The following is an 8,834-nucleotide window of genomic DNA, read 5'->3' as shown; positions in this document are numbered from 1 at the left end:
ATAGTCAACTAAAGAAGTACCCCAAGCACAGCTCTATGGGCCAGATGTACGACGCTCAAAATAGCGCCTTGCAAATAGCGAGACTTCTGAGACTCGCAATTTACGAGGCGCTATTCTGCATGTACAACAGTGTGTTTAACACTGTTAATTGCGATATCATCATGATATTAATGGGCCTCTCACAATTTGCGCCCGTTTTCCTTAAAGAAAAACGGGATGCATTTTTAAAAAAAAGAAAACGTTTTCATTTCATTTTTTAAGGGCAGACAGTGGTCCCTGGGACTACTGCCTGCCCTTAAAAAATATTTTCAGAGCCTGTCACAAAGGGTTAGGGGTCCCCTGGGGACCCCTTCCCATTTGCGACTCCATTACCACCCTCTTGAAGAGGGTGGTCATTTGTGAGTGTTTTGCAACCGCAATTGCGGTCACAAAACATTCGTACATGGGTTGCAGAGTCGCTATTTGGAAGGGAACGTCCCTTCCAAATAGCGAGTCTCTGAACACTTTTTTGCAAGTCGCAATTCATTTGCGAATCACAAAATTGTGTTAGTATATGGCCATTCCAATTTTAGCATGCGCAAACGGGTCGCTAACCAGTTTGCGCATGCTAACATTGGTCATATATCTGGCCTGTGTCTTTTACATCTCTACCTGTGTAGGATTAAGACCTAAATGAACACGTTACTTACCTTCGGTAACGATATATCTGTAAAAACATTAGTTAGTTAGATTCCTCACCTTAGCATTTTCCCAGGCGTCAGGCTGGATCCGGAAAGATTTTCGTCAGCAATACCCTTGCGCGTCGCTAAGCGTCGTCTGCGGCTCCGCGTCGGTCGTCGGCGTCGTGCGCCGGAATGACGTCGTCGGAGTACTTAGACGCCGCCCTCACGCGCTGACGTCAGTTCTTGTACATAGCTTTCCGCGCCAGGAACGCAGAGCCATGCAAGAGATTGACACTGGTGCCAAAAAATTCTAGGGCCCTGAAAGGGATGACCTCAACCCTAGATATCGGTTCGCAGAACGGGGAGGATGGGTGAGTCAGTGAGGAATCTAACTAACTAATGTTTCTTACAGATATATCGTTACCGAAGGTAAGTAACTTTTTCATCTGAAAGAAACACGTCCGAGATCAGGACGTGGTCGGACAGGTTGCCTCGATGCTGGGCCCACTGAAACTTCAGGTCCCACTGCAGAGCCCGCATTCGCCATCAGGCGTGATGCACTAACAGGATGCAGGAGGCCATCAGACCCAGAAGCCGCAGCACCAACCTGACCGAAACCCGAGATAGAGGCCGAAAGATGGGAATCAGAGCCTGAATATCCCAGACCCACTGTTCCGGAGGATAAGCCCGGAACTGCGCCGAGTCCAGAACCGCTCCGATGAAGAGGAGCTTCTGGAAGGGACTCAGATGCGACTTCGGCACATTGATGGAGAACCCCAGCAAATGCAGGAGGTCGGCCGTAGTCTGGAGGTGGCAGAAGACTGCCTGGGGCGAGCCCGCATTCAACAACCAGTCGTCGAGATAGGATGTGCTGCGACCACCGCCATCACTTTCGTGAACACCCGAGGGGCACTGGTGAGGCCGAAGGGGAGCACGGTAAACTGAAAATGCTCCTGGCCCACCGTGAACCGCAGGTAACGCCGGTGGGCCGTCAGGACGGGGATGTGGAAATAAGCGTCCTGCAAGTCCAACACTACCATCCAGTCTCCGGGGTCTAGGGCAGCTAGAACCTGAGCTAAGGTGAGCATCTTGAACTTCTCCTTGCGGAGGAAGGCGTTGACGCTCCTGAGGTCCAAGATAGGCCGTAGGCCCCCTTTGCCCTTCTTGGGAACCAGAAAGTAGTGGGAATAACAACCACGACCTACTTCTGGACCAGGAACGCGCTCGATGGCCCCCTTGTATAATAACCCAAGTACACTGAATCTTCAATACAGAACACGATCACGTTCCAAATGTATTACTTTTTCGGTTTCCTCCTTTGACCCAGACCAGGGGACTGGGCCCTATTTTCCTCCATATCCGCAATACTATCAATACCCACGTGCCCCCCCTCATTTTTTAGGCAGAGGCAGGGGAAGAGGATTCAGAGGCAACTGGCGAAGCCATCAAATATGGCAACCTCCTGTTCCCCAACAGATTCAGGAACAAAACTACTTCCGTACCAGACAACGAGCCTATCGGAGATAGACCCACAGATATCTACCTTATCTGTGACGTCGCATGAAGTAATGCCTATCTATAACCTGTCAAAACATCAGTTAACCGAAATTGAAAACCAATTGTTAAATAAAGGGTTATCATTTGTTCCACATGCTATGCAGAACCCAATTGACACCAAAAAAGAGGTTCTACAATTCCTTAGGAAGGTTAGATTGAGAGTCTTCTTTTCAGAATTCAATGAAGCTTCTGAGAATAATGTTAGTGGGTTGAAAAATAAATCTCTTGTTTGAAAATCAAATACTTAGGGAGTTAGATAATCTACACTCAAAAAGAACTTTCTATAAACCTAATTTTTCTAGAGACGAGCAAAAGGCACTGTCAAATTTAGCCAGTAATCCACTTGTGGTAGTCAAACCTGCCGACAAGGGCGGAGGAATTGTGTTATGGGATGCGGACGAATATGACGAGGAAATTATCAGGCAACTTAACAATCAACTCCATTATCGACCCCTGGAAAGTAATCCTACAGCGCGGTTAAAAGCTGAAATACTGCACTTGACGAACAGAGCTCTTGAAAATGGTTTTCTTTGCAAAAAAGAATTTGAGTTCTTGAATATTACCACACAAAAAGTCCCCACACTATACGTATTGCCCAAGATCCATAAAGATGCCACCAAACCACCAGGGAGGCCGATTATCTCAGCCTGTGGCTCCATTTTGGAGCCACTGGCTAAATATGTTGACCATTTTTTGAAACCATTTATCCCGGAGACGAAAGCATACGTACGGGATACTATGGATTTTATTGCCAAGGTTGAGGGGTCGATGTTTGATAGTAACCAGAGTCTTTTGGTTACTTTCGACATCGAAAGCTTCTACACAAATATTCCCCAAGATGAGGCACTCTTGATCATGACATTGGTATTAAATAAGAGACCCAGACCACACCAAGTTCCAACTGATTTTTTGATTACCTTGGCCAAAATATGCCTTAAAAATAATTTTTTCAATTTCAAAGAAGATCTGTTCCTTCAAGTAAAAGGCGTAGCCATGGGTTGTAGCTTCGCTTCGGAGATAGCCAATTTGGTCATGGACCAATTTGAGACGCTTTTCATCTTCGATGAGACTGGCCCATTCTTTGCCAACATTGCGAGGTGGGTGAGATTCATCGACGATATATTCCTGATATGGAATGGAAATAATGAAGATCTAGAATCATTTCATAATTGGTTAAATACACGGACACAAGACCTAAAATTCACTAAAAGTGTAAGCAACATCCAAGTCAACTTTCTAGATGTTTGGGTCAAAAACAGCGAAGGGATCCTAGAAGTGAGTTTATTTACTAAACCCACAGATAGAAATACTCTTTTGGCATATAGCTCAGGTCATCCCCGACATCTTAAGGATAATTTGCCATATGGGCAATTCCTTAGAATCCGGCGTAATTGCTCTAACAAAAGCGACTATTTTGACAATGCTGCCACCTTGCGGACTAAATTATGTAAGAGAGGGTATCCCAAGAAAATAGTCCGCAATGCTATGAAACGAGCATGGTTTACACCTCGTGAAACCTTACTTGTACCAAGAAGCAAGGTAAAGAACGATCTTCTTACCTGTGTGTTGACATACAACCCCAAAGCTAACAAAGTGAGACAGATCATCCAAAGAAATTGGCGGTTAGTTGAACATTTGGGGTTGGGTACACCGTTATTTGCTTTCCAAAAAGGAAAAGATTTGAGAGAATATTTGGTTAAGGCCTCTAGACCAATAATGCCTAAAAAAGATGTAAGAACCACGATGGGGCTGCCACCAGTACAGGGACATTTTAGATGTCAGAACTGTGTAGTTTGTCCCCAAACAAATTATTCTAAATTTACAACTATTGGTGATAAAAAACATATTCAACTGGCCTTTTCAAACTGTAATTCAAAGAATGTGATTTATTCAATAGAGTGTCCATGTAAAAAAACGTATATTGGCCAAACAACTCAAGCTGTTAAACTACGCATCCAGCAACACAAATCACGAATTCGGTGCAAAACCTCTGGTGCTCCACTGGTCCAGCATTTTTTGGAACTCGGCCATGATGAGGATGAATTGAGATGGACCGTGTTGGCGGTTATGCGCCCCATGAATAAAACCATGTTGCAAAATACTTTGAATCGCCTAGAAGCACGGTTGATTGAGAAATATCATACTGCAATTGATGGTTTAAATGATAGGGACGAAATGTGGGCACTGATACAGTAAAATCCCTAGAGATGAGGACTTAGCCTGATAAGTAGGGAGACCAAAGTCATTGGATTTGGTTGTAAAATGCCCTGCATGTACAGACACTTGTATATATGTATATATGTTTAGATTGATATGTGATGTCAGAATGTGAGCCTTTATGTTTACAGGTTCTCTACCTCTGTTGATTTACACATTGGGTATAATCTTGGTGGCTTTATTTGATTGATCTCAGTTTGAATACTTTTCACCATTCACATCAGTATTTATTTGATTTTGTTGAATTATTTTTAAGGCTTTAATTATTCTTTATTTATTATTTTTCACTTTTTATTTTATTTTGTCGTGGTCACATTAGGGCCATCTGAGTTAGTTTCTATAAGGCTTTGAGAATATAATTTACATTGGGATGTTTATACTAAGGGAGAGAGGGATAAAAATAACCAATTGGCCAGTGTAAATTCTTTATTCCAATATGGCCGATTCATTACACCTCCACTAGTAGAGGTGTTTAGTCCTTTTTCGCTGTTGACACCAGGAAATAAGATGTCGAGCCTGTGCTTTGGAACTCTTTTCCGGAGCAAGAGAGAGAGCACGGACATTTTCGAATTAGACCTCGAAGAGAAGAGATAGATTCAAGGTATGAGTATACGTTAGTCAGCTTAGGACTTCGGGACTTTATTAATACATCTTTACTTATATTTGCACCTCTGCGTTTGTGTTTCTTTTATGAATTAGCGTACGAATCACGGCGGACGTTTTTCATTTACTGGGAACACGAGTAAGGCGCCGAGTGATACAATACTCTTCTAAGGTACGAAGTATGGTAACTTTGGTGGCATTATAAATCCTCATTGCACAGAGTGGGTTCTAATTGGAATATTATTTTTATATAGAGCTAGGACAAGGGTTGTACCCCCCACGACCCGCCCCCTACAAGCATGTTGGCCAGATGCGGGATACGCTGAGTGAGGAAATCTGGTTAAGGTCAGTCGAGACACATATAGTGTAGTGGAAATAGGTTCAAAGAGTTGGCCACGAGAGATCCCTTATAATAGAAGCCTTTCCCTTTAAATGATCTTGAAAGGTAAAAACATCGGAAGCACTATAGACCTTTTTGATATAGATATAAGTGCGCTTAGATGTAGATTCATTGAGACGTGTAAAGCCTAAGATATGTATTTCACATTGAATTTTTCTTGCACTTGACTCGGTGTTTCTCCCGGTGGTCGGACTGTTTGCTTTTCAGTTGGTGGACTATGTTTGGGGATTGAGACCTGTGCATATACTGGCAAGGATAATAATGGTGTCGATATTATGTATATGTTATTACAGTATGTTTTTTTCTATGTAGATTGCTGCTGTTTTTTTGTCCTGAGGAGGCCAAAAGAAATCGACTGGCTGAAACGCGACCGCGTCAACAGTTTTGTTATACAGAGGGACCACAAAATAACTGAAATTGATGTGGATTTAACAGTTATACATTGCTTTTGAACATTTGGAGATATATTTTCCCGTATGCAATGTATGTGCCCTCTGGGTAGCCCACACTATTGAAAGGTGGTTCCACGATTGGAAATGGTTTTTGTTGGACAGTAGCTTAGGTTTTCTATTATTTCAGAGGTGTTGTGTTGTAAATACATGTTTTTATATGCTCAGCGATATAATGATGAAAAGAAAATGTGAATAGATACACATATGAAAGGATAATTAAAGGTGTCCTTGATCAAAAACATTGCCCAATTTTTTCCTCCTTACCAATTTTTTCTTAGACTGCGATGGCCCCCTTGGCCAAGAGGGCCATAACTTCCTCCTGTAGACGATTCAAGTGATCCCCGACATGCGGTGGTACTGCGGTGGCATGGCTGGAGGGGTTGCCTCGAAGGGGAGGGAGTTGCCCCTTCGGACGATTTGCAACACCCACCTGTCCGATGTGATGGAACGCCAGTGGAGCAGGTGATGGCGAACTCTGCCTCCCAATGGCATGGAATGGGCCTGAAAGCACGGACTAGGAGGGCTTTAAGGCAGATGCTGCCGGGGTAGACGTGGACGGACTGGCACGTTGTCCCCCTGTACCGCCTCGGCTGAATCCGCGACCGCGTGAAGGTTGGTTCTGCGGCCTGTGGCTACGCGAACGTGAGGGGGCGCCCCTTCCCTGGCCACAAAAGGGACGAAAAGCGGAAGTTTGCGGGCGCGGGGCCGAGAGGCCCAAGTACTTGGCCGTAGCCCGGGAGTCCTTAAAGCGCTCCAGCGCACTATCCTCCTTGTTGCTAAAAAAGGCGATTGCCATCGAAGGGCATGTCCATGAGGGTGCTCTGGACATCCCCAGAAAAACTCGTGGACCGCAGCAAGGCGTGGCGGCGGAGCGCCACTGTGGTCGACATTGCCCTATCCAGCGAGTCCGTAGTGTCCAGTCCACATCGGATAGCGTGCCGCGCTGCATCCCGCCCCTCGGTAAGAGCCTGGGTGAGCCGTGTCCGGGCCTCCTCCGGACACTGGGACAGCACGTCCTCCACAGTATCCCACAGGGAATGGGAGTAACGGTCCAAGAGACAAGCGGTGTTAATAGACCGCAGTCCCAAACTAAGGGAGGAGAACAGCTTCTTACCAAACTGTTCAAGTCTCTTGGATTCTCGATCCGGGGGAGCGGACGGGAAGGAGGTCTGGGAAGTAGAGGCCTGGATAACCAGGGTCTCAGGCGTGGGGTGCATGGACAGAAAACTGGGGTCGCTCGGTGCAGGGCGGTGGCGCCGGGCTACATTCCGGTCCACAGGAGGTACTGTGGAGGGCTTGGACCAGGTGCCCTTCAGAACGTCCAGTAGTGCTTCATTAAACTGCAGCAGAGGCTCAGAGGAGCTTGCTGACGGTTGGAGGACTTCAGTGAGGAGGTTAGTCCTCACGGCCACAGCAGGTAGCTCCGGCCCAAGGGCTTCGGCCGCCTTGCGCAGCACCACAGACAATGCAGCATCTTCCTCCGAAGCCACGGTCGGAGGAGAGATGAAGCCAGTGTCAGGGGAGGTGTCAAGACCACTGGCATCCCCCAGCTCATCTGCCCAGCTCTTCACGGATCGGCGCTGTTTGGCACGGAACAAAGAAGAACTGACGTCAGCGCGCGAGGGCGGCGTCTAAGTACTCCGACGACGTCATTCCGGCACACGATGCCGACGACGGACGCGGAGCCGCAGACGACGCCTAGCGATGCGCAAGGGTATTGCTGACAAAAATCTTTCCGGATCCAGCCTGACGCCTGGGGATATTCTAAGGTGAGGAATCTAACTAACGTGTTTCTTTCAGATACAGTCAACACATGTTAGGATTGTACAATTTCTAGTTAATGCCACAAAATATGATCCTTTTATAAATCCTCACAGATAGTCAGGACATTAGGGACAAGATAGCACAAATTAAGAGAACAGGATGTCCTAACACTGCAGAATGGATACATATGGTATTAGGCTTAGGGTTTTTTGGAGTAACACACCCGCCCAGTGAGTGTAATAGTTATTTGGTAAATCCTTTACCCCCAGTTTGTGTTTGCAGGCCACAATTTAGAGTTACTGGATCAGTTTATGCCCATGACCAATGGCATTCTGTCATTGAATTTTCCTGTCGGGTAATCTCTTTATGGAATGTTACTGATATTAGTCAGGATTGCATATAAAAGTGTGCGCGTATATGGGATGATAATGTTGCACGTTACACTTGGATAGATAGTACAGTAAGTCCTCAGCCAGTCATGAGATTAACGTCTGTTTCTTTATGCTTCACAGAAAACTGTACCGTTAATGGAGGCAGAAATATCCACTGCAGAGCCACAATAGATAACGCCAATATGCAATGGGGCACCTCCAGCCTCATGGACTATTATTGGCAGCGTGGAGAACTACTGCACGCTTAGCTACCACTGAACTGGAGTGGCCTATGTACAATGGTCATTTTGCACACCCTTGTTTTGGTAATTTCTGGAGTTATTCTGTCAACACTTCATGAGCCCACCATGAGCCATCCAATCAGCGGCAGCTTCTCCATTATGGTGGAGGAGTGTCACCCCACTGCCTCGGCCAGCAGACAAAAACATGTCAAATGAATGATAATAAAGCAGTTAAATCATCAGGTTATTTTACATGACAGAGCTACAGCCAGAGCGGACCTTGAGGGTGAGGCCATCCTCTGACAGCAGAAGCAGGAGGGGTGTACACAGGGCACTGCAAGTGCACATGACGGCTTGGCTGGCTAGCTTAGGACAGCCAAACCGTCATGCACACTTAGATATCTCCAGGCTATAGCCTATAGCATGGAGAAGAAGCAGGCACTGGCTCCTAGCCCCTCTGGGAGTGTAAAACCAACCCGCTCTGTTCAATTCCATCACTGCTCTTATGCTGGGCAATAGTATCACCGAAGTAGAAGAACTGCAGAATATTTTAGCACTGCCACTTG

General features: G+C 46.0%; 1 long non-coding RNA gene across 1 annotated transcript; it reads left to right on the top strand.

The window, feature by feature from the left end:
* Positions 1 to 4,983: 4,983 nt before the first annotated feature.
* LOC146798621 (uncharacterized) lies at positions 4,984 to 6,096 on the top strand. Its single transcript, XR_014969193.1, has 3 exons — positions 4,984 to 5,037; positions 5,136 to 5,211; positions 5,752 to 6,096. It is a non-coding gene; the product is annotated as an uncharacterized LOC146798621 (long non-coding RNA).
* The last annotated feature ends 2,738 nt before the right edge of the window (positions 6,097 to 8,834 follow it).

This window comes from Triturus cristatus, chromosome 9, assembly GCF_964204655.1.
Source record: "Triturus cristatus chromosome 9, aTriCri1.1, whole genome shotgun sequence".
NCBI classification, from domain to species: domain Eukaryota; kingdom Metazoa; phylum Chordata; class Amphibia; order Caudata; family Salamandridae; genus Triturus; species Triturus cristatus.
Note: the sequence above shows the minus strand (reverse complement) of the source record. Positions and strands in the feature narration are given on the sequence as shown.